The sequence below is a fragment of the Pithys albifrons genome, chromosome 12, assembly GCF_047495875.1.
Source record: "Pithys albifrons albifrons isolate INPA30051 chromosome 12, PitAlb_v1, whole genome shotgun sequence".
Lineage (NCBI taxonomy): Eukaryota > Metazoa > Chordata > Aves > Passeriformes > Thamnophilidae > Pithys > Pithys albifrons.
This window is the reverse complement of record NC_092469.1, coordinates 21,779,083-21,799,137: the sequence shown is the minus strand read 5'-3', so window position 1 is coordinate 21,799,137 and position 20,055 is coordinate 21,779,083. Positions and strand designations below refer to the sequence as shown.

The window sequence follows — 20,055 nt, the reverse complement described above, 5'->3', positions numbered from 1 at the left end:
AACGTGCCACTGCCAGCACTGCAGGGGCCGGGGCAGGGGCCTCTGGTGGAAGATGTGGAAGGTAATCTGGTCTGGAGGCAGATGAAGAGCAGACTCCTGGTTAGGAAGAGGTTAATGCTGCTCCAGCCTGCAATCTGATAAATGGTCTGCAGAAAGCAGGTTCTCTCACTTTGAGATATGATGTCACTAACCTTTATTGATCCACAATCAGAGAACTTTGCTTATCTCTCTCCTGTGATATGCTGCCCTCCTGTACTCAACTAGTGTTTAATACACTGCTGGGCATCTGGCACTTTGTACAGCTCCCACCACACCTCTGCCTGCCCACTGGGGACAGTGTCTTACAGGCTGTTAGTTACAGCCCAGCTAATGTGATGGGTAAGACCCAGGCCCGTCCCCACTCCCACCCCACTGCCCCCACCAGGAACCTGTGCTCCAGAGTACCATACTCCTATACTGGAACACCATGAGAGGAGGGGGCCAACAGCAGAGATGTGATCCAACGTGGCCTTACTCACCACTCTGAACCCAAGGCAAGCACGTGTTCTCTGAAGTTACTGTTCCCGTGGAAGTGTTTATCTTTACACAACTTTTACTATTTTATAAAAACAATGCTTTTCTTTTAGCCTCAACTTCCTTTTTTACTATCTGAGGTGAAAGACAGTTAGATGACTAACACAGGAACTACCAATGAGCTACTTGGTCTGACATGGCAGCAAGGCATTTGGTGCAGACTGCATGTCCCAGATCCATTGGTTTGTTTCCAGTATTCTAGTGATGCTACAAAACAGCTGAACAGTCAGGTAGCAAAATCTGTACATTAAACAACTAGCTCAGCCTTGCACAGAGATGAGCAGGGAGAAGCTTCACAGAACCTCAGTGCTGGCAGGTAACACCATGCACTGTTTTTCTGCTGGCAACACAGAAAGGAGCTGCCCACAAACTTGCCTTACAGCACCACAACCACAGTGACACTCGCTCAGCTCACACAGCAAGGCAGCTCTCACCCCTGAAACCTCACAGGCTTGACAGGAAACTGGAGGTACTGGAGAGCTGGAGTGAAACACCTCAAGGTTTGCTCTGAAGGTTACATGAACCTTTCTGTTTCAATGGGGAATTGGTCTTGTAAAGCTCTGGAGAAGAGAGAATGGTAAGTTTTCAAACACAGATAATAATAGCTGCGACCTATTTTACTCATTATCCACCCAACAAACCACATTCTTTTATCACTACAGGCCAAGTTCTAGGATAGCAGTTATGTTTTCCCTCTGTTACATACAGGGGATGAAGCACAGGCACTGGGTCCCTAGAGCCAGACCCTACGGAAAGCCCTCATGGTTTCAGCAACATCCTGGTAAAGACAGAGTCCCCTTCTAGTCTGTGCTCCCGTGACTCTAAAAATACACTGCTCTGCAGACAGGTCAGAGGAGAAAATTGGCAAGAATCTGTCCACTTTGCACAGGTCAAATTACTACATGTTACTGTTCTGATCCAGTCTAGTGATTCTTATAGTTCCAGACATGTACTGGACTTTCTTTTTTTAATTAAAGGTCTTTTCAACCATGTGATTCCTAAAATAGTAAATTGCAGCCTTCTCCAATTTGTGGAAATAAATTAGAAACACTGTCCGAATTACCAACCTTGGCAGAGAGCACAGAATCCCAAAGTTAGATTTCCTGCAAGTCAAGAGACATTTGAATTAGAGGTTTTGGACTGTGACCTGTTAATATTCCTGCTCAGTCATTAAGTTCATGTACAGAGCACTAAATATTTCAGGATGCAAAGAAGAAGAAACGCGAGGGCGAGTCGCCAAGTCGCCTTCATCTCTGACAGCTGGAGAGAAATCGTCACTGACCCACCAGAAATAGCTTCAGCTGATCCCAATCCTAAAAGGAAAGCTGGGCAGCCACGGAGATGCTGCTAATGAACGGGTTTCATCCCAGTGCTGTCATTCCCTGTCGACGGCTGTGCAGTATTTATGATGGAAGTCACCTCGGGTGACTCCCTGCACCATGGAATGCTGTGGGCAGCAGCTCCAGCCCTGGCCAAGAGAAATGGGTGAAAAACGAGCTGAATCCCTGATCCAAGGAGCAAGGAATTATCTGCCAGCCACGAAGTTTCACAAACCTTTATCCAGCTCTGGACTGTGGGACTCTGAGCTGTGTCTAGGAGGGAGCAAAAAGCCCCAAGGAAATCCTGAAAACTTATTTAGAAACTGTAGAGAAGCCTTGTTCCAACCTGCCCTTGCCTCGGGCATCGGCATCACCAGGCGTGACCAGGATTCAAGTATCTCAATACAGCAAGGATTGAGTCATTCCTTTTAACACCACCTTCTCTGAGCATCTGGTCCACACAGGATCTCCCTCTGCTCTCCCGCTGCCACCTCATCTCCTCTAAACAGGGCAGGCAATCTGGTACCTGTGCAGCTGCTCCCCTTTGACTGCCCATTGCTGCCAGCACCGTACCAGGAGCTACCAGGAATATAAAGACATCACTGGCCTGTTCAGCTGCCTGGACATTTCCTCCACAAAAAAGCTTTCGGTGTAAATATATCCTGCTGCAGCTCAGCATCTCCACTCCATTACAGACAGATCATGAGACTCAGCAATTCCCTGCCAAAACAGCAGACTTGGAATAGTTACAACTTTTAATGTACATCCTATATGGTAACTTCACAACATCAGGGAAAATGCAGCTCAATGCAGACAGCAGGGAGGTGGCCAGATAAGAACTTCACTGCTGGAGGATCCAACTTTTAGACATAAGCATGTTCCAGGGCAGTCTGGAGGAGTGGTCTCTGAGCAGCCTCAGCTACTAATTGCTATCAAGGTATTTCTGGAAACTGAATCTGTCTCGTAGCAAGCAGCAAGGACACCTGGCAGAAGAGATGTCACTGCCCAGAGTGCTCTGCACAAACTTAGGATAAAAAGCCAGTTATACTATAGGCCCATCTCCCACTCAGCAGCAGTTTTATAAGACAAGACCCTTCACTACACTGGATTTAATGTAAGGAAAATTTTGTTTTAAATCCCTTCACCATGGTATTGCTCTGCTCTAGCTACGGACCACTCTGGCCAAGAATTCGCAGAAACTCCTCTAATTCCAGCCCTGCAAACTCAGCAACGTGGGCAGTTTCACCCCAGTAAAATCCCAAATCAGACCAAAGGCACCACCACAAACCCCCAGGTGGGCACCCTGCTCTGCCCAGGGACCCCCCCAGGTGGGCACCCTGCTCTGCCCAGGGACCCCCCAGGTGGGCACCCTGCTCTGCCCAGGGACCCCCCAGGTGGGCACCCTGCTCTGCCCAGGGCAGCTCAGTGGGGCTGAGCCAGCGAGAAGGGGAGGGAGGCTGCAGCTTCTCTTTATTTAAAAGGTGCTGCTGGAGGTGGAAACACATGAAAGTCCATGTAGGACAAGGGAAGGAATTATCCCTCCCATTGATTTTCGCTCTGGGGTATTAGAAAGAACACAGCATTTATCTGGAGATTTCTTCCCAAAGCTAACTATGGACTTTCAAACGTAAATGAGACTTGAAAGGGGCTTATCGGGTGAGAATGCACTGAGCCCTCCCCAGGACGTGGGAGCCCCGCAGGAGCTCTCTGATCCACGGCCCCTCGGACAGCTGAAGCCCCTCCTGGGGTCCAGCAGGGAGGCAGAGCCCAGGGCAGGCAGCAGGTGCAGGGCAGGGGGGCTCCCTGCAGCCCCCTCCCAGCAACATCCCTTCTGCAGGCACCGGGAGGCGATGGCACCAGCCACTCTGTGCCAGGGAAGGCAGAGGGGCCGGGGGACAGGCACAGAGGGGGCGCCGGGGGACGGGCACAGAGGGGGGCGCCGGGGGACACGCACAGAGGGGGGCGCCGGGGGACACGCACAGAGGGGGGCGCCGGGGGACACGCACAGAGGGGGGCGCCGGGGGACACGCACAGAGGGGGGCGCCGGGGGACACGCACAGAGGGGGGCGCCGGGGGACACGCACAGAGGCTGAGGGGGCGCCGGGGGACAGGCACAGAGGGGGGCGCCGGGGGACAGGCACAGAGGGGGGCGCCGGGGGACAGGCACAGAGGGGGGCGCCGGGGGACAGGCACAGAGGGGGGCGCCGGGGGACAGGCACAGAGGGGGGCGCCGGGGGACACGCACAGAGGCTGTGGAAGAGCATCCTGGCTCTGGCTGGACACAGCGCAGGGACACAGAGGGGCTCGCTGCCCCCTGAACTGACTCCATTCCCAGCACACAGGGGAGCTGCAGCAGGACCAACCTGACCTTCTGCATCACTGCCAACACTACCCACCCCACTGCCCCCCAAAGGCCCTTTCTGGGCCCCCCTGCCCCACCCAGGCACCGACTACCACAGCCCAGCTCGCTGGGAGAAGCCTCAGCAGCCTCTGCTCCCGCCGCTGTCTTTCCCAGGTAGCTGGGAGGGTGTAATTGGTGAGGCAGGAGATTAGAAATATCGGCAGCCTCTAAGTAAGACTTTAATTTACTGGCAGATCAATAGCGCTGGGGTTATATTGGCAAAGTGTCTACAACTCTATTGACTCACGCAATTCCTCTTATCAATTTATCAGAAATCTGGAAGCCAGAAGATATTGTTTGAAGAAAAAAGGCAGCAGGAGTTTGAACACTTAGCATGGGCTGCCCAATCAGGTGCTCAGCACTAAGTGTTTTACAGCAGATGTATCTGCCGCAAAGGAGGCCAATATGATATGATTAAGAGCTAACTTGCTTCCTCACATGCCACACAGCCTTTTCAAGCTGCTTCTAAACTCACACCTCTGCACTGAGACAGCCACTAGGACACACACAGTCCCACCAGCCCAAATGGAACAAGAAAAAATCCGTATTTCACATCATAAAATCCTAAATTCAGCCCCTCCTGTCTAGACCGTACCCAGGCCGGCCTGGGTTTCCTGGAAAATCTCAGCTTTATGGAGTTAAAAGCCCAGAGCAGCACTGGGAATCTGCACAGAAGGATTGCTGAAGAATCCCCATTTCTGCACTTAGAAAAACCTGGTGCAGCAGCAGGGCAGGTGTGCAGTGCCACATCTCTTTGCCTTGCAGGGTGTGAAAGGGAGGAGTAAGAACAGGCAAAAAATACACCTCCCAGGTCTAAAATCCAATGGTGACAAACACTGCCAGGTACCAGAAGAGTTTTTTCAACACAGAGGGGCATTGGAGCAGGAAACCAAAACAGAACCCTCCAAGCCTCCTCCTGTTTCCGAGCCCTCAGATGACAGCAGAAAGGTGCCCTGACTGAGGTTCCAGGATCTGGAAACGCCTCTGGACCAGCAAGCTGCTGCTCCTGACAGCTTTCCCTCCCCGGATACTGAGGGGTACATCTCCTCTTCCTGTCAGATGCAACGCTGCACAAGTTATCATTCCACCTCAACTTCACCCCACCATCATGCAACAGGGCACCAAGGCTCCAAATACGAGCACGGTGGTAACAGCATCAACCCAAGGGCAAAGGGTCACCAGTTTCCAGCTGGGACTTGCCAGTCCCTGGCCTCAGGCTGGAAAAGGCTGTCCCCTCTGCACTGAGTGGCCACAGCCCTGCCCCTTCCAGGGGAAAAACAAAGGCTGAAGAACAAAACAGAAGTTCTGACTCAGAAACTGTGGAAAAGCCTTGGCTGGAGGGCAGACACAGGGTGGGACAAGCGGAATGGCCCAGGCTCCTGACACTGGCCAGGAGCCACAGCTCAGGCACCACTGCAGCCCCAGAGCAGCTCCTGCCCTGCAGGGCCCTCGGGCTCCTGCTGCTGCCCCCACCTGCCCCAGAGCACCCAGGGAACCATCCAACCTGTGACCCCGGCAGGGCCCGCGGCCAATCAGATGGAACAAAAGATGAAAAGGAGCAAAATCCTCACGCCCAACACCAAGGACACGAAGACACCACTCCTGGGAGGGAAATGCCAACTGATGTCAAGGGCCAGCAATTCTCACTCCATCCTTGTCATGTCCAGGTCACCAGACAGGCCCTTGGAGCCTTTTGTCTGGTGAGAATCATCCATTCTGTTGCATCTAATGTGCTCAGTCCTGACATTAGAAAGCAAACACTGGCCATCTCCAGGCCATATGGAGCTGGCCTCGTTCTGCGGCTCCACAAAGCAGCAGCTACCAAAGCCAGTGAGCAAAATCTCATCTGGGCACCCAGGGCATCCCACTACAGTGACCACCTCAGCCCCTCAACAGACAGCTTTGTCCGGAGGTGCACGAGGGTCTGCGGCCAGTTTAGTTTGTGCAGCTGGGTCAGAACTCCCCGCAGGAGAGCCGGGTCCCAGCACCCCTGGCACAGGCAGGGGGATCTGAGGCCCCTCGGCACAGCCAGCAGGGTGCTGGAGTGGCAGAGTAGGTGGAGCAGGTCAGACCACCGAAATGGGGAGAATAAAGAGCTTTTGCTTAAGCTCCGGGAAGCAAAGAGAAAAAACACTAATTAACTCAGCAGCAAGTTGTTAGTATTTGCATATAAATGCAGGCGCAAATCATGACAAACAAGGCAGGACAAGGCAGGCCCATTAGCACACAGGGATCCAGCCTGGCTCCTGTGGGTCAGGCGAGGAAAGCTGCCAGCCGCTCCCAGGGGAGTGCAGAACCCGCCCTTATCTCTGCCAGCACTGCCACCACCAGCAGCAGCCACAGGGATAAGGTTTCTTTCCATATAAAACAAAGAACGGCATAAATTCTTCAATCCCACTCAAGAGTAAAGTAAGAGCTGACAGAGAAAAGCCAAAGCAGAGACTCCCCACCAGGGCAGCTGTGCTGCTCCTCACCTGGAACAGGGCACAGTGGGCTCCCACCAGGGCAGCTGTGCTGCTCCTCACCTGGAACAGGGCACAGTGGGCTCCCACCAGGGCAGCTGTGCTGCTCCTCACCTGGAACAGGGGCACAGTGGGCTCCCACCATGGTGGCCATGCTGCTCCTCACCTGGAACAGGGCACAGTGGGCTCCCACCAGGGCAGCTGTGCTGCTCCTCACCTGGAACAGGGCACAGTGGGCTCCAACCATGGTGGCCACACTGCTCCTCACCTGGAACAGGGCACAGTGGGCTCCCACCATGGTGGCCATGCTGCTCCTCACCTGGAACAGGGTCACAGTGGGCTCCCACCATGGTGGCCATGCTGCTCCTCACCTGGAACAGGGTCACAGTGGGCTCCCACCATGGTGGCCACGCTGTTCCTCACCTGGAACAGGGCACAGTGGGCTCCCTGTGCTGCTCTCCCCCAGGGAGGATGCACAAAGCATCTCACATCACAAAGAGTAAAATCACACATCTGATGCAGCAAAAGAATGTGCCCAAAAGCCTGAAATGGTGAAAATGACCTAAGCAAAACAAAATCCAGCTGCTGCTGCAAGTCAACAAGTTCACCCTTCCAAAAGCCACTCCAGCAGTTGGGTTTATCCCACTGCACTTCACCTGAGATCACCTCCCTGCTGTGGCAAAGGCTGCAGGTGTGCTGGGCTCAGTCTTGCCCTCCCCACACACAGCCAGCACCCAGAGAGACTCAGAGCTCTCTGCGTTTTCACACCTTGCATTTGTTTAATGAGTCTCATACTACCAGTGAGGACTCTACTTGTCCTCTAGCAAAAGGCCAGACCCTGAAATTCCACCATTTTGGTGTTCTGCTTGTTTATGCCCTTCTCTCCCAACACCTCCCCTAGCCTGGCATCCCAGGATTTAAAAGAAAACTCCAGCAACTGCCAGTTTACATCAAGGCTTAACAAAAAGAAAAAAAATCCAATTTCTAATTTTAAACAGGAAACTCTCACTGGCAGGATCCCAAGAACCCTTCCACGGTGACTTTTATTAAATGCAAATTTCTCATCACTGCAGCTCTGAGCACAGACTGTCAGCTCGGGCAGAGGGCAAACTGAGTGGCCTGGCCCTGCCATGGGGTATATGGAGCCTCTGCACAGGGAACAGGCTGTGAGTGCACCCAGGCAGCTCCAGAACAGGTCACCTCCACAGCTCAGTCAGTGCTGCCAGGGTGCCCAGAGCAGCCACAGGATGACACATCCAAACAGGAGCCAAGTCTGAACCAAGGCATGAGGAATGGATGAGCTTTCCACAACAGAAAACACACAACTGAACTGTTCTGAAAGACAGTAACAGTAGAAATCTTCTAGACCAGATTTTTCCCCCTAAATGCAGAGTTTCAAAAAAGACTTTATCAAAGAAATCACAGCAGATCTAACATCAATTTCCACTCTCATGTCTCACACCATCCAATTTAGAAACCATCCCTTCTTCTGGCTTTTGAGTGTGCGTTTGCACGAGAAATCACTTCTGCTTGTCCTCAACTGGAAGCCAGTTAAGATCACAGTTTCACTGTGGGGTATGAAGCTTTGCTTTATAATGCCTTTATACAGAATAAACCACTAAAGAATCTGTAGAAACAATCACCATCTCAGGGTTTTTTACAGGAATTGCTCGGTAATGAGTAGGAAAAAGGGAATCTGTACAGAGATGCCTCCAAGAGAGCCCTCACTCCACTGCATGGACATGGATTTACAGATGGACCTTGCCATGGAGTCTGAACACAACTGACCTACAAGCACACGAAGACCACCACACAGGAACAGCTCAGATCCAGCAGCTCATCCAGCCCCAGCCCAGCCCACACCAGGGCAGGGCACAGTGTGTGCCCGGCCACCCCCTGCAGATGGCACAGCCTGTGCCAGCCCCTCCACTGCCACCAGTGACATCCCAGACCGCTACAATGTTAGAAAGGCACAAAAGAGACTCCATGGACATGGTAAAGGCAATTGGTTACATCAGTTTCAAAACCTGCAGCAAATATTTGTTTTAGAACTGCAAAGAGCATTGGTCAGGGGCAGGAGGAGGAACTGGAGGTACTCAGGGCACACACGGACCCTTCGGGGAACAGGAGCCAGACCCTTCAGCAACACACCGGGCAGAGCTGCTGCAGAGGAACGGGCGAGCAAAGCCATCGGTTACTTATTTAAGGAGGTGAGACTACGAACAGAAGCCCCCCGGGCTGTCGGTCACTCCAGTGCCTGCCTGGGGTCGGAGGAACGGTGCGGAACGCACGGGGCAGTGGCAGGAGCAGGGTCAGGGTGGCACACGGCAGTGCCCAGCTGAGGCCCTGGCTGCCAGCGGCCCCACTGCTCGCCCACAGCCAGCACAGCCATTCCCACCAGCTCCCAGGCCAGGGCTCCCAAAGGCAGAAGGATGCTCCAGAGCCAGGGCACTGTGGGCACCAGGGCAGGAGGAGCTCAGCCTTAAGCTAAGCCTACACGTAAGCCTTAGCTCAGCTTTCTTTGTAGAAGGTTACCCAGGGACACCCTTAAGTTTAACCATACTGTACTTCTGAAAGGACAAAAAGAAAACTAAAAGCAGTGCCGTGTTCCCCACACCAAACACACACACTTAGGCCCCAACTCCACGCATGATTTTGGCCAGTGCTGCAGCACAGCGAGGGCTCCAGTGCCCCTGCCCCTCTGGAAAGGGCCCTCGCTCCTGCCTGCCCACTCCCCTCTGCTGCAGCACAGCCATTTCTGCACCAACAACCTGCATCACATGATTACTTCAAATTAAAGGGAAGCTGGCAAAAACCCAAAACGTAAAAATATTTTGAGGAAGTTTCCCCCCCATCCTTTGGCAGTTTTTCTAACCCAGGTCCCTTCCCCAAACTACTTCCCCGTGCCACTGCCCCAAAGCTCTGTGTCAGCAAAAGGAAAAAGCACCCAGGGCAAGGCTGGCCTTGGCAGCAGCACTGGTGTCAAACACGGACATCGGCCCCTGCAGCCCCTCCTGCTCTGCCTCGGCACCAGAGTCCCTGCCGTGATTTACTTGCCAGGAGTCCCCACACACGGGTAAACAACAGGAATGTGTGAACACAGCGGTGCAAACCTGCTCGTGGACATTCCTGGTTTGGTTGGAAATCCAGTCGCTTTGGTACAGCTCGTAACTGTTTCCAATTCAATTAAGCCGAACTAAAATAAACCCTCCTTGAACTGAAAATAATGTCCATGTGGCATTCTAACGTGCAAGTAAATCCTTTGAAAAAATAATAATAAATCAATGTAAACTTTCCTAAGCAGGAAGGGTGCTGGTAAGCAGAAGGTATTTGTTCTGAAACCCTTTGAAACAGTCAGAACGAGGAGCTTTCACCAGACACTTCTTGGAGCCCAATCGCTCTGTTTACCCAAGACAGTTAAAAGGGTACCAGCAGAGTGAAACGCAGCCAGCTTCAAAGTCACACAGTCTCGAGTCCTAAACATGCCACAGCAACCTCATTTTAGGCAAACATGGGCACTACTTTTGTTAAAGTGTTTCTCTTCCTCTGCTGTGCAAGAGGCTCATGCAAGGAAGAAGGGACCTTAAAAAAAAACAACAAAAACCCCCAACCAAACAAAAAAACTTCTATACTCAAGATACCATGAGAACATTAAAGAACCACCCCTCTGTCCTTTCTGCTGCAGCACCCACAGTAGCTGCTTCTACCAAAAGAAGCCTCATTTCATCATTATCGTCCCCTTTTGTAAATGATCTGCACCCTAAGACTCCCAGTTCTTTTATTTATTTTGATTTCCAGTCACCAGGGAGGCAGGAGCCACCCCCAGAGCAGTCACCAACATCATATTTGGGGCTCAGAACTGCCCTGGGATCCTTATGGTAACCTGGACCATGGGGCTGACCCCGGGTTGCCATCTCCTCCTCTGTGCTGGTCAGGCACAGCCAAGAGCATCTCTTAGAACTGCTCAACATCCAGGTAACTGCAGTACCAGGGAGAGCTGAGTCTAACGAAGGTAAAATACAGTAGAAGCTGAGAAAGCACTAAGTCCTGCTCCACAGTCCACCAAGGCCTCCAAACAAGACAGATCCAGCTTTTAATATCCACGATATTCGCCTGGGGGAAACTGTGACCAAAAAACCACCCTCCACCTCCTGGCAGGCTGTTTCAGTGGCAGCCTGGAGATTTTTTGTTTCTCCACATTTTTTTTTACATTTTTAAAGGCAGAAGACCCACTGGACACCACCAGCAGTACAACACTTGCAGCTCTGCCTGACACCTTTCCATCTGTGTTGTCCAGAGCTGGAGAACCTCAGAGCTCCAGAGGACAGCCAGTGCTTCCTGAGGAACCTCATCAAAAGCACCTTGCTGACCACTACTAACTGCTTCACGGGCTCTGCACTTACAAGCAAGAAGGGACTGAAAAGAAGATTGTTGGAGGGATCAAAACCACAGTGCTGACACCCAGCTCCTGTCTGAAGCAACCAGGCAGGTGCACAGCCCAGTTGTCACTCAGACTAGAGGAAGGAAATCTCCACTCCCTAGAGAGCACCCACCCATCACTCCACAGACACAAAGGGATCCTGCAAGGCTGGAGGAATGCCCGGTTGGACACTTCCAGTCACACTGCCAAGAGCAGGAGGACCTTGCACGGGGCTTCTGGCAACCAGGTCTGCAGTGCTGGGCACAGCCGAGATGTTTCAAGAGAAGTCAGTTGTGCTGCCTCTGCCACGAGGCTGACCCCAGACAGCGCTGCACAGAGCACAGCTCAGCCCTCCTCCTCCTCTGTGTGCTTGGAGCAATCCCCTCGGTGCTTCCAGAGCCTGGCTCCATTGCTCCAACATCTGCAGTTCCAGGTGAAACCGCTGCACGCCCGCCGTGAAGGCGGCTTTTCACGCAGGGCTGTGCTGGCAGCTGACCCACCACCTGGGGAATTTCCAGGATCTCATGCAAACCTCCAGGACTTCCACACCCCTCAAAATAAACTGGAAACAGCGGAGAGGCTGGTTAAAATAAGGCAACCAAGGAAAAAATCTGCGGCAGCTCCTTCAGACAGGCACTGCTATTCACCAAGTAACTGCCTTCTGACCCAGCAGAGGGGCAGGCGGTGCTGGCCCGCACGCAGCTCACGTCCCTTCCCACGGCCAGCAAAGAGCAGGGGCCTGCAGCAACGCCTGGCACACCACCTGCTCTGTCCCCTGCCAGCCACGAGCTCCTGCTGCAAAACCCAGCCTGCCCGCCCTCCTCCAGCACCAGCCTGTCCTGGGGCAACACACGGTTCCTGTCCACCACCGTTACTCCCTGGCCAACAGCACACCAACCCCACTGGCACATTTGCCACACTGCCTCTTCCTCCAGCTGTGCTGCAGGCCCAGTGTCATGCCCACTGCAGCTCACCCTGAGAAACAGCAGCACAGGACATACGACTGCCTGCACCTTCACATGCGGCTCTGCTTAGACTTGGATTCTCCAGGACTATAAACCCTGGTCAACATAACTAGTCCTCTGCCCCCGTGCTCCGCATCCAGAAAGCAGCTACACCAGGAGGGATAAAAAAGTGTTACAAAACAAAGACCAATCAGCCCCATTTCTTCAGTATCAGAGCACAGGCCTCCAGCACAAACACCCTGCCAGGAGGTGCCAACCCCCTCCCAATGACCCCCCTGCTCTGCAGCTGCCCCAGCGCAGCCGGTACCGCCATTTAAAATTTAAGGGTGCAACAACGCTCTGGGGATTTAAGACACGTCACGATTTTTCATAATTAACCCCCACTGACAGTCCCCTGCATGTGAACTGTGCATCAGCCCGTTTCATCCTCCAGCTGAGGCAAACACTTGGTGTCTTGCCCAAAGTCAGCGTCACAGCTGAAACGGATCTTCTGACTTCCAAACAAGCTCACGGTGCTAAGCTGCTTTTAACTGTCTCCATGGAAGATGAAAAACAGCTAGAAGAAAGGAACTGAGGAAGGAAGTATGTAAGACTAAAAGGGACAAAATTAACAGGAGAAAATTAAAGAGGAGAATTTTAGGCTCTGACATCTGAAGTAGCAGTGGAGAAGCACACGCCTGGGTGCTGCAGACCTGACTCCCAGAGGAAAGGCCAGAGCACTCATTCCTCAAATCCAGATGAGAGAGCACTGACTGCAGCACCCTGGGGACACAGTGAGCTCTGCCAGCCCCTGGGACCCACTGGGCTCCTTCACCTCCAGCGTCTGGGCCCAACGCTGCCCCGGCACCTGCTGTCCCTCGCCCCCAGCACCTCTGGGGAGGGATGCCCTGTTCCTGGCCCTGCTGCCCCACGTGGCTGCATGTGAATGACGGTGGATGCGTGACCCGCGCCGTGACGGGTGCGGAGCTTCCACACCAACAAAGCAGAAGGTTGATTTGAACCTTGCAGCCCTGCTGCTGCGCGCTTGTGTCTCCTCCTCACCCTCCCTCCCCGCTCTCCTTTCTGTGCAAAGCCTGACATCTACAGTTCTGTCTGGCACAGTCAGGGGCTGTGATAGGAACCACGCAAGGACACGGGGACGCAGTGGCCAGCCAGAGGGGACGTGGTGGCCGTCCACCCTCTGCTCTCTGGGCTTTGCTTGCTCACACAGCAGCAGCACAAAGCTGTCTCAGCGTGGCCAGGGGACACACCAGGAGCAAGGACCACTTGGCAGTACCACTTCAATGGCCATGGGCACACTGCTACAGTTCATCTGAGACCAACTCCTGCACTGGCACTGACACCCAGTGCTGTCCAAGAGCACACAGCCACGGAACCACGGCGTCGCAGCATCGCCTCTGCAGCCATCCTGGGGGATGGCTCCCACAGCTCCACATGGCTAGGGCAGACCCTGCTCTGCTTCTGAGGTATTCAAGGGTCTGGGCACCAGCCCCTGCAACATCAGAGGTACAGGGGAGACACACAAGCAGCTGTGCACAGCTAGAATCCAGAATACTTCCACGCTGCAGGAGCCGTGCTGGACTGCAGACTCTGCAGCTCTCAAACCTGTGCCTCAGACACCAAGTAGCTCTGTGCACTCCCTCTGCTCCGTCTTCTGAACCAACCTCCAGGCCTGCCAGCACGCTTTCCCAGCACACTGCACCTCAGCAAACACACCTTGGGCGAGCATCCTCAGATTCTGCATCACCCCAACCAACCTGCACCTGACTGCACCTCTCAGCCCAACCAACCTGCACCTGACTGCAGCTCAGCCAGCTGTGCCTTCACAACCTCCTGGCCTCCCCCTTCTTCACTCAACTCCAATATAACAAGACCAAACCCCTCAGAGCCTGTCACCAGCCATTCACAGCCACTCAGCAAACTCAGCACCCAACCCAGCAGGATCGAGCACATCGTCGCCATGTTACCATCGGCGTTTCTGTACGCGCAGGGAGTTCTGCGGCGAGCGCCAGTGTGAGCGCACGCGGCAGCGGTGGCAGCGTGGCCAAAGCAGGGTTAAACCCCTGCGACCAAACTAGGCCAACCAGCTGGTTTGGAGTCAGGCTACCACCAGCCAGGAAAGCGTGGCTGCAAGTCCAAGGCAAACACAAGGCAGAATGCAGGATTCTCCGCTGCTGGGACCGGAGGGCTTGGGAGCAGCTCAGCGTGCCTGCTCCCATCCTCCCAGGCAGGGACCAGTGCTCCAGCAGGCACGCTTGGGCCATGAAAATAAACACTTACTGAGAGCTAATGTGTTACAGGCCCCGCAGGCTGCACTTTCCCAGATACCAGGGCAGGGGGAGGACAGGAGAAAGCCTTTTACCAAAGCTGCCACGCACATCGTCTGCTGCACATCGTCTGCTCCAGCATCCTCGTCAAGCCAAGGAACCCACACGGCTCCACCTTCACCAGTTTAATACCTGAAAGCCTGGTTACCACAGGGCCAGCACCCTCCTGCTGCACAGCAACATGCACCACACAACTCACAACACTGCAAAATCTTTGTTTTCCAGGGGGAAAACAGAAAAATACTGCTGCTCCTCTTGGCCTTTTCTTAGTGAGAGGCATATTTGGCACTTGTGACATAACAAACTTACAGTCAACAGCCAAGTGTCTTTCTCCCAGCAGCAAACTCAAAGGCAAAGCGTGGTGGCCGCGGCTTGCCCACGGCACCTGCCACCATCGCTGCCCCTCCACCTCGGCAGGGCCTGGGACGTGCTGGGAGCCACCACCGGCTGCAGCCTCTGCATAGCTCCCTTCCTGACATCCCCAGCCGAAAAACAATTTCAGGTGGGGATGAACTCGGCCTGCGCTCAGGGCCACCTCCGAGCCACACCGCGCACACATCGCAGGCACAGCCGGCGCTGCCGTGGGATGAGCACACACCTCCCGCACCCACAGACGGACACACCTGTCCGGCACAGCCCACGAGGAAGCGGCGGCTCCTCACTGGCACAGCGGGACCTGAGCGAGACCCGCAGCATCTGCACGGCAGAGGAGGAACACCAAGGCAAGCAGCGAGGGCAGCCAGGGCCGGTGGGATCCCCGAGCCAGCGGCAGGACGGCTGCTGGCAGCGAGGGAAACCCGACTCATCCACCCTCTCGGGCTTTTTTCTCCTTTTTTAAAACTAGCTGGAATTTATTTATTTCTGCAATTCCTGCCTACACACAATCCCAGCCTCGGGAGCAAAGAGAACTGCCTGAATCGCAGCTCAGAGACAAAGCAGGAGGCAGGCGGGCGGCCTGCTCCGCTGCCCTCACCTCACCCCTGGGCGCGAGGCGGTTATATTTAGGTACCGCCACGGTCTGCGGTGCCGCGGCCCCCTCGGGCACAGCGCAGAATGCAGATTTTCCAGACAACAGACCACAACAGCTCCGTCAAAACCATTAGAGGCTGCGGCGCCCAGGCCTGCGCACAGATGTTTTGATTCCCACTCTCCTGCCACGACAGCCCTCGACAGCCCCATCGCCGTCGCCATGCGCTGGACACCCGGCCCGAATTTGGGCTGGGGAGGAGGGAAGAGCAGCCACACTCCCCAGGGAGCAGCTCCTCTCTCCAGTCCCTCCCTGCACTGCCCCAGGGGCAGCAGAGCCTCCCTGGAGCGCCCATGGTGAGGCAGCAGGAGCAGCGCGGCGGGGACAGCCCCACGGGCACCTCCCGGGCCAAAGCCCCTGTGGTCATTGGTCACAGGAGCCCACGAGTGGCGCAGGGGTCTGGCGAGTGGCCAGGCCAGGGGCACCCAGCGAGACCCAGCTTTGTTCATGGCACACCTCTCCTGCCAGCCTGACATGCCCGCTGGCACGCGACCTCCGGAGCCACACAAAGGCCAAGCGCTGGCTGCGCTCTGGGAAAGGAACACAGGAGCCATGGAAGACTCGGCCTGTCCCCAGCCCATCCCTCCCGAACCCATCTCCTCAGCAGTGGATACACAGCTCCGGCGCTGGCACCGCGGCAAGGCCGGCGCGCACCACCGGCTGCACCACCAGAACATGGTTGCCGAAAACTCTCCCACCGCACACGAGCAAGCGACACCAGCCCGGAAACGCTCCCAGAGCACACAACACAGCAAGGGAATAAAGTCGATGTAAAAGCCCACTAGTCCTTTTTCTGCTTCTCTGTTCAACACCTTTTTCATTACTATTATTATTGCTATTAGTGTTATTTTGGAGAGTGGAAGGAGCTGCTGACGGGCGGCTGACACAGCCTCCCATGTGTCCATCAGTGCAGGGTTCAGCAATTCCCACCGCAGCCGCTCACCTGCCGGCCAGGCCCAAAGGGAACGCGCTGCCCCGGCCTCCAGCACGACACCAACAGCGCTGGGGATCCAAGCAGAGCCGTGAAAGGGGGACACACGCCTTCGCTTTGCCAGCGCGGCCATCGCCGGGCCCGAATGTGCCACCACGAGGCCAGGCAGGGCTGCCCGCACGCCTCGGCCCCCCGAGCGGCACCTTGGCTCTGTCCTGCGGGAACAAAAGGCAGCGCAGGGCGGGCCGAGGGTCGGGGGCTCCGCAGCGAGGGCAGGGCGGCTGCAGCCACAGCCCTGCGGGAGAGGGGCCGAGCCACTTCCTGCTGCCCTCTGCTCCCACAGTGACCGTGTCAGAGAGAAAAGAGTGCCGGAACAAAATACAAACACGGCAAAGCAACTTCTCAGGCCAGACACGGAGCTTGTCTTCCCCCTAATGTGCCTTTTCTTTGCTTTTGTTCTGGTCGAAGGCTGCCTGAGGAGGGGCACTGGGCAGGAGGCGACTCGGGCAGCCGAGCAGGGAGAAGCCTCGGGCTGCAGGCAGAGCAGGAGCGCGGCGAGCCCCGGGCCTGGCACGGTACGGGGAGTCCAGCACGGCACGGGGGGCACAGCAGGGCCCTGCTGGGCCAGGGCAGCCACCCCCTCCTGGCCGCGCCCCGGCCTCGCCGCTCCGGCCGCCCAAAAGCCACGCTCTGCCTTCGCTCAGCGCCGGACCAGACAGCGCTCCCTAATGAGGGAGCATTACAATCAGCTTGTAATGCTGAATTTTTAATGCAGCCGAGGGCTCTGTTACATAATAGGGGGAAGCGGGCGCAGAGGGCAGCGGGGGCTGCCGCTCCCCCAGCCCGGCCCGGCCCCGACCACCCCCGGCCCCGCTTACCGCCAGCGCCGCGGGACGGGGCGCGCTCGACGCCCATCGGAGCTGCTGCTGCCCGGCCAGGCTCGCACCAACTTTCCTCGGGAGCGTGCAGGGGTGATGCCAAAACGCTGGCTCCGGGCTCCGCCGCGGCTCGGCCGGGAAATGATTTAAAAGCAAAGTTCACGAGCATGTTAACGGCATGCTCTCGTATGTCCCTGCACACACGGGCTGCGCTGCGCCGCTCGGTAATACCCTAAGACTGTAAATCTATAACCACTGCAATGATTTAGTGATTAAAAACATGATAACATATTGTGTAACTGCAAACCACAGAATCCCTGCCAACTCTCCTCCGAGATACAGGAACAAAAATACAGAAAATGTGTTGCTCGCAGCGGTCTTCCTAAACTCGATGGAAAGATTTTAATAATAATAATGCAAAGAAAAAAAACAACAACCCAGACATCAGAAAAAGGCTGCATACAATGCAAGGCTGGGAAAAAATTAAAAGACAGAATTTTAAATATGAATCTTGCTCTAACAAATTACAATCTAAACATGCCTCGCTTTTTTCTGTTTTCGAGTTTGTCGTAACTGGAATAACTGGTCTTGTGTGATGTCTTGCATATTCAAAGTGCTTTGTAATAGGATATGGAGACCAAACCTTATTTGCCTAAACTCAATGGGTTTTATTTTTTCCCCTCTCCCCCCCCCATTTCTTTTCCTTTTATTTTCCCTCCTCCCCCCACTTCTCCCCTAACGAGGGGGGGGCGTCTGGGGGGGAGGCAAAAGGAAACGAGGGCTTTAGGCTGTTAGGAAAATACCTGAAAGAGGAAGCTGCAATCCGTAATACGGTGAGGAAAGCCAAATGTACATATATTTTTAAAGGCAGCTGTGGGAGTTTTGGCCTCTAAGCAGCCAACTTGACCCCATTCTCTCTATTCTCTTATTTCCCCCGTTGCAGGATTCCTGCACCTTCAGTCGGATTCGAACTCAATGTGACCCTAAGGAGGGAGTCACCGAGCCTCCAGAAAATTGCTCCATATTAAATAGGAGCGAGGAGAAAGACAGACAGCCGGCGCGAGGGGACACGGCTGCGTTACCGAGCCCAGGACACACCGAGAGCAGCCCCGAGCACAGCGGGAGACACAGACAGACCTTGCTTGGAAATTTCTTTTGCTTGTTTGGTCTTTTAGAAAAGGTGGGGAGAGTTTAACAATAAAAAAAAAAACCACCAGAGACACAAACAAACGCAATCCGAAATATAAATAATTCACAGCCCGGGTCCCGCGTGTGCGCGGCACCCGCACAGCCCGGGCACACACGGACAGACACACAGACACTGCCGAGGGTGCAGCGTGCGGGAGCCCCGGAGCGGCGGGTCCCGGCGGCGGCGGCAGCGACAGCTCCGCGTTCCGCGCACCGCGCTCGGCGCTGCAGCCCCGAGCCATTACCCGGCCCCGGGCGGGCTCGGCCTGCGGTGCCGCCGCCCCCGCCGCGCTCCCGCACCGCGCCCCGGGCAGCGAGAGCCGCCGTCACGGCGCGCGGCCAGGCCGTGCGGGGCGCGGGGCTCGGCGGGGCCGGGCCCGCCGCCGCCGGGGCAGTTTTCGGCACTTTCTTCGCCCCTTTGTTTTGCGGCGCGTCCCCGGCGCGCAGCGGCCGCGGCCCGGCGCGGTCCCGGGGGGCTCGGGCTCTGCGCGGGGCCGGGCCCCGCCGCGCACAAAGCGCCGCGCCCGCTGCGCGCCCGCTGCGCGCCCCGCGGCCATGGCCGGCGGCGGGCGGGGCGGGGGGGGCCCCGCGGCGCCGGCACCTGCGCGGCCCCGGCGGCGGCTCCGGCACGGCGAGCGGCACAAAGTTTGCTGGGGGATCCGGGGCGGTGGGTGGGAGCGGGCGGGAGGGGGGGCCGGACCAGCCCCATGCAAAGCAGCCCGGGCGCCCCGAGCAGGAGGAGCCCGAGCCGGGGACAGGGCAGAAAAGTTGCCACTTACGCGGTCGCTGCTCCGGCGGCGGCGGCGCTTTTAATCCCGGGCGGCGGCGCGGGGGCTACAGATCCCATGCAGGCTGCGGCGGCTGCGGCGGCAGGAGCGCGGGGCTCCGCGGAGGGGCCCGGGGCAGCAGCAGCGGGAGCCGGGGGCAGCAGCCGGAGCCGAGCGAGAGCCGCCGCCGCCGCCGCCGCTGCCCAGCAGCAGCATCGTTGTCGGGGAGTTTGCAGCCCCCCGGAGAGAGGGGGCCGCGGGCGGCGGCAGCAGCAGCGGCGGCGGCGGCGGCGGGTCGGGGCGGAGCGGCGGGCGCGGAGCGGAGCGGGCGGCGGGCGCGGAGCGGAGCGGGCGGCGGGGCTGGCGGTCGCCGGAGCAGGAAGCGCCCGGACTCAGATCTGATGATTGGGAAGAAAAAAAACTCTTTGGATCTTTATTCTGCTAATTAGTTTCCTGCAAAAAATGGCTGATTAGTGCAGTGCGCATGTGCCTCATTACCCAGGCACGACGGGAAGGGCTAATTAGCCACCTTCTGGATCAATAAGATTCAGCCCAGGCGGCGGGGGAGGGAGCGAGCGCGCAGGAGCGGGCGGGGGGAGCGCGGCGGCGGCGGCGGCGCCGCACCGAAACTTGGGGCAAGCGGCCGGCCCCCAGCCCGGGCGGGGGGGCCCGGCCCGCTCCGCGCCGAGCCGCGCTGGGCAGGGCAGGGGGCGCGGGGCCGGCCGCGGCTCCGCACGGCTCCGCGGCCGCGGGACCTCCGCGGGGCCACCTGCCCCCGCGCCCCGGGTGGGGCCGCG

At 56.5% G+C, this 20,055-nt stretch overlaps 1 protein-coding gene across 3 annotated transcripts in view; it reads right to left on the bottom strand.

Annotated features, from left to right (window-relative positions):
- ZFHX3 (zinc finger homeobox 3) overlaps positions 1 to 19,427 on the bottom strand; it is a 127,362-nt gene extending 107,935 nt beyond the window's left edge. For 2 of the 3 annotated variants that reach the window (XM_071567923.1, XM_071567926.1), the window contains exon 1: positions 17,304 to 17,491. The gene's annotated coding sequence lies outside the window, so the exon portion shown is untranslated. Of the gene's footprint in view, positions 1 to 17,303; positions 17,492 to 19,270 lie in introns of those variants that run through there. The other variant, XM_071567924.1, reaches the window with a different exon arrangement.
- Positions 19,428 to 20,055: the final 628 nt, after the last annotated feature.